This window comes from Amblyomma mixtum, chromosome 3 (genome assembly GCF_055824585.1).
Source record: "Amblyomma mixtum isolate Tamu chromosome 3, ASM5582458v1, whole genome shotgun sequence".
NCBI classification, from domain to species: Eukaryota; Metazoa; Arthropoda; class Arachnida; order Ixodida; family Ixodidae; genus Amblyomma; species Amblyomma mixtum.
The window spans coordinates 48,382,230-48,387,430 of NC_143014.1; the positions used below are offsets into that span (position 1 = coordinate 48,382,230).

The 5,201-nt window shown below is 53.4% G+C and overlaps 1 pseudogene; it reads left to right on the forward strand.

Annotated features, from left to right (window-relative positions):
• Window positions 1-964: 964 nt before the first annotated feature.
• LOC149350077 (uncharacterized) lies at window positions 965-4,004 on the forward strand (annotated as a pseudogene).
• The last annotated feature ends 1,197 nt before the right edge of the window (window positions 4,005-5,201 follow it).

Sequence of the window (5,201 nt, forward strand, 5' to 3'; positions counted from 1 at the left end):
CCAGGTTGTCAGGCGCCCGTACCGCAGCTGCTGCTCGCTGTAGAGCAGCCTGTTGACGGAGTTGAGCTTTTCTGGTGGCCTGCTTCCACGGAACCAGGCTGCAACCCGCTGTTGTCGCGTTGAGTTCAGCGCGCGCGGCCGCGCCGCTAGCAGACGACGCGGCGCTCGCGATCCCCGCTGGTGGCTCCGCCGCCACGGAGGCCAGGGCAGCCGTGGCGGGAACTTGCGAATTGACGCTCGAACCGGCTGCTGACTCCTCCGAGGGATTCCCCCGTTCGGGAGGGGGAGGAGAAGGACGACCCAGTTTGGAGGCCGGCGCAGACAGAGGGTCGTCTGCCGCGACCTCCACCAATGCCTCCACTGTGGGTTTCGCGCATAGTTTCGCGCTACCCTCTCGTTCTCACGAAGGAGTAAGGAAAGGGAACCATAGAGAAGGAGGGGCACAGTGTGGCGTGTTTGTCGGCCCCTTCCGCCTCGACGCTGTCGGCTGCTCGCTATGAGGGAGCGTGACGTCACAATCTTGAAGTCTAGGGCCCGATCCTCGATATTCGCCAACCCGCCCAGAGCGGGGCGTACCCGTGACGTGTAGTGACGTGCGAATCGGGGCGGTGCGAAAGTGTGTAAACGCAGAATAGAATCGATGACATTGAAAAATAAAGAACAAAGTATGAAAAAAATAAGCAGGGTCGCCTGCTACTTGGCGCCGAGTACAAAAAACACCGCCGAGTTTCTGCGCGTAGATGTGTACGCGTCGCTCAGTAGCGCCGTAGAGATGGTCGGTGAAATGCGTTGCGGCGGCGATCTCGGCCAAGGCCGGTCTCGAGGGGGGCGCGCTCGTCGCCCGGAAGTTGCCTACGCGATTAGCCAATAGCAGCTAATCCGGCAGCGTACGTCACTGCCGGTAATTGCGCGCGCTTTCTCGAAAGTGCCGCATTTATGCGTTGGCAAGGTTCTTCGCACTACCATGGCACACGCTCAAGCCCAAGTCTTCAACGAGACGCTCATCGACGCCGTGGAGTGCGAGCGGGTTCTTTGGGACCTACAACAAAAAAATTACAAAGCGCGCAACGTGTCAGAAGCGGCGTGGCGCCGAGTAGCCGCAGCCGTCGGTGCAACAGGTGAGTGGTTTTGTAAACAAAGAACTCAGTTGGTGCCATTGACTATACGAAATGCTGACCGTACGCCGAGTGCGGCTTTTCGCAAGTGCTGTGTTTTAGGACGTGGCAAGCTGTGTAACGTCGAGCGATCGTAATCGTTCGCTAGAATATGCGCTCCGCCGGGCAGCATATTTGCATGCCAAATGCATGATTAATTTCGATACAGGCTTTCACCTGATAGCCAATTTACTGCGATTTTCATGCCTACGCAGTTCCTGATGTAAAAAGCAGATGGAAAAATCTGCGCGACACATTCCGGAGGGTGTCCAAAGGGCGCATGCAGGCGAGCAAGAGCGGTGCTGGAGCGGAAGAAATTGAAGAGACGTCAACCTGGCCTTTCTACGAGAGGCTGCTCTTCCTGCGGGACACAATTCGCAGTAGACCGTAAGTCCATTTCGAGGTTATCATTGCATTTCACTTAAAGGTATGCTGTCATGTGCAGTTTTGCGCCGCCGCGGTGGCTCAGTGGGTATGGCGCTTGGCTGCTGACCCGAAAGAGACACGGGTTCGATTGCGGCCGCGGCGGTCGCATTTCGATGGTGGTGGTGGTGAAAACATTTATTAATCATAGAGAGAGGTGTTGGGGGTCGTGACCTGAAGGGTCACGCCCTTACAACCACTAGGTGGGATGCCTAGTCAGGCACACCATTGGCGTTTGCCGCAGCCCGGGCGCGCTGCGTTAAGGCCCTTTGGGCCTCGAGGGTGCAGCAACCGGACAGGGTCGCCTCCCAGTCCTCTCGGGTGGGGTTCGGGATAGGGGGTAGGGATGGGTTCTGCTGGCAGGCCCACACCATGTGGTAGGTGTCAGACACCTCCCCACAGTGTGAGCACCGCCCGTCGAATTTAGGATCGAAATGCTTTAGAATTGCCGGGCACAACATCGTGTTGGTGAGCAGGCGCAGGAGTACCCGCTCGTTGTCCTTCCCCAGCCCTTTGCATGGGGTGGGAAGAGTTTGGTGCGTGGATTTGTAATAATCGCATATTTCCTTAAAAGTGTAAATCGGATTGAAATGGAAGTCCTGGTCGGCGTCGGGTCCCGTGGGAAATGCCCGGAGAGAGAGCGCGCGGGCGGCGGCGTCGGCTGCCTCATTTCCGTGGACGCCTTGGTGACCTGGAGCCCAAACGATAGATCGGTGCGCGGGATCCGAGTCTCGGCTACAATTTTGGTAAATACGATAAGCTAGGGGAGTAACCCACCCTTGCGTGACGTTTCGACAAGCCCCTCGTGAGTCGGTGATTATGTATTTGGAGGAGGTGTCAGAGGCTGCCAGAGCGATGGCAACCTCTTCTGCGTGAATTGCTGACTGGGCCTTGAAAGTAAGGGCGTCTACTGTTTTACCCTCGTGGACGACCGCGGCCGTGTACCATCCCCTAGAGTCCGGGCCGGACGCGTCCACGTAGAAGACTCCTGGTTTGCTCCGAAAATGGCGGTCCAAGGCTTCCGCCCGCGCCAGGCGCCTGCCATTATGATCCTCTTTGGACATATTGGTGGGGAGAGGCCGCACGTGGAGGGCGCGTCTCCAGTGTACGGGAAGGCGGCATCTCTCCTCTGTGAATTGAGTGTGCTGGATGTGTAGTCGGGCTAAAAGGCGGCGACCCGACCCTGTCTTTGTGAGACGAGTGTATTGGTTGTTGAGGTGGGCCTCCCGAAGCTCCCTAAAAGTGTTCACCATCCCCAGTGCCATAAGGCGGCTGGTAGAGGTAGAAACTGGGAGGTCCAGCGCTCGTTTCATGATTTTGCGGAGGATGACCTCGAGGGAATCCTCCTCCTGTTTCCGCAGGTGGAGGTAGGGAGTCGAATGCAAGATTCGACTGGTCACGAATGCGTTCGCCAGCCGCAAGGCGTCTTTGCATCGTAACCCACCGCGCTTGTTGGAAACCCGGCGGACCATGCGGCCCACCTGGTCCCCCACCTGCCGGAGCTTGGCGAGTGTTGTGTCGCAGCGTCGCTGGTTGTGTATGAAGAGTCCAAGGACTCTGATTTCCTTGGATTCGCGAATGGGACCGCTTTGCAACGAGAGATTGGCGAAATGCTAGAGGCCCGTGTACTGAGTGACGTCAGTGCACGCACATTAAAACCCCAGGTGGTCGAAATTTTAGGAGGCCTTCACTTTGAGAGACTTAAAACCCCATAAACCACACCATGTGCGGTTTCGGCAGTCCTCCACGATTTACAGATTTTTATTCACAGAACAAGAAAACCAAGGCCCAATATTGGTTATTTCTTGTCCGCCATGTTGAAAATTATTGTTGCGAATTGTTTGTATTTGCTGCGTTTTAAATAATTCGAGCAGGCCATTGTCTTCAAGTGCATTTAAACTTTCAAGGGTCTGATTTCCGTGATTGAAACTAGAGGTACTTACTTATCTTTTACCTTACTGTAGGACCTCGGGCAACGTGGAGGCACTGCCGCACAACCCTGCGGAACCTGCGTATATTGTGCCCCTGCCCCAATACAACTGTGACGACACGGCACAAGAAAGTGCTGAGCAGCTTTTCGAGCAGATGTACTCCAATGAGTATGCCTTGCCGTCCAGTCCTACGCAAAGCTCAGCTCCAGCCCCAAATGCCACAGTTGAGCCTGCACCTGAAACACCCAGCGCAGGTCCACACACAAAAAAAGCAAAACAGATAAATATGATAAAGAAATCGATATGCTAGGGGAAATACTACAGAAGAAGCAAGATGCCCTAGATCACTTTGGGGCATTTCTTGTGGAGAAGATGCGGGAAGTGCCAGAAAGCCTGCAGAGTGCGATGCAGATAAAGGTGCTGCAGGATGTAGTAGGATTTATACCAGAAAAATGATTTATTTGCTAGAAGCACTACTAGAACTGCTAGAAGCAATATGAGAGGGAACATAGGAGCATAAGGTCTCCGTGCTTCGCAAAGTGAATCATCAGTGTAAAGGCGCATGCAAAGTAAGCATGGCCGACTACTCTTCCCAAGCATGACCCTGATGCTACCTGTTCTCGTCTATTGGGGGGAGAGAGAAACAACTTTATTGCCATAGATTGGCGGGATTTAGGCCAAGCCCACCTGCCCTAAATCCCGCCAATCTATGGCAATAAAGTTGTTTCTCTCTCCCCCCAATAGACGAGAACAGGTAGCATCAGGGTCATGCTTGGGAAGAGTAGTCGGCCATGCTTACTTTGCATGCGCCTTACACTGATGATTCTTGTCTTCTGTCCGTCGCAGCACTTTGCGAAGAAAGGAGGACACATGCTCCAATGCTCCCTCTTATATTGCTTCTAGCTGTGCAGTCTTTGCCAAAAGTAACCAGGCTGCACGGTTTGCTTCTCGGTCATCATCATCATCAACCTGACTACGCCCACTGTAGGGCAAAGGCCTCTCCCATGTCTCTCCAATTAACCCTGTCCTCTGCCAGTTGCGGCCACCGTATACCCACAAACTTCTCATCCACCCACCTAACTTTCTGCCACACCCTGCTACGTTCGCCTTCTCTTGGAATCCAGTCCGTTACCCTTAAGGACCACCGGTTATCTTGCCTTCGCATTACATGCCCCGCCCAAGCCCATTTCTTCTTGATTTCGACTAAGATGTCATTAACCCGCGTTTGTTCCCTCACCCACTCTGCCCGCTTCCGATCTCTTAATGTTACACCTATCATTTTTCTTTCCATAGCTCGCTGCATTGTCCTTAACTTAAGCTGAACCCTCTTTGTTAGCCTCCATGTTTTTGCCCTATAGGTGAGTACTGGTAAGATACAGCTATTGTAGACTTTTCTCTTATATTGGCAAACTGCCATTCATGATCTGAGAGAACCTGCCATATGTGCTCCATGCCATTCTTATTCTTCTAGTTATTTCCCTCTCATGATCCGGATCAGTGGTCACTACCTGCCCTAAGTAGACATATTTTCTTACTACTTCCAGCACCTTGCTACCAACTGCAAACCGCTGTTCCCTTGCTAGACTGTTGAACATTACAACGCTATCATGCCAGTCTTCAAGCTCTAAATCTCTGTATGATAAGGAGAACCTCTGTCCTCACCTTCCGAGAACTTTTTGGTGTTTAGGGAAGC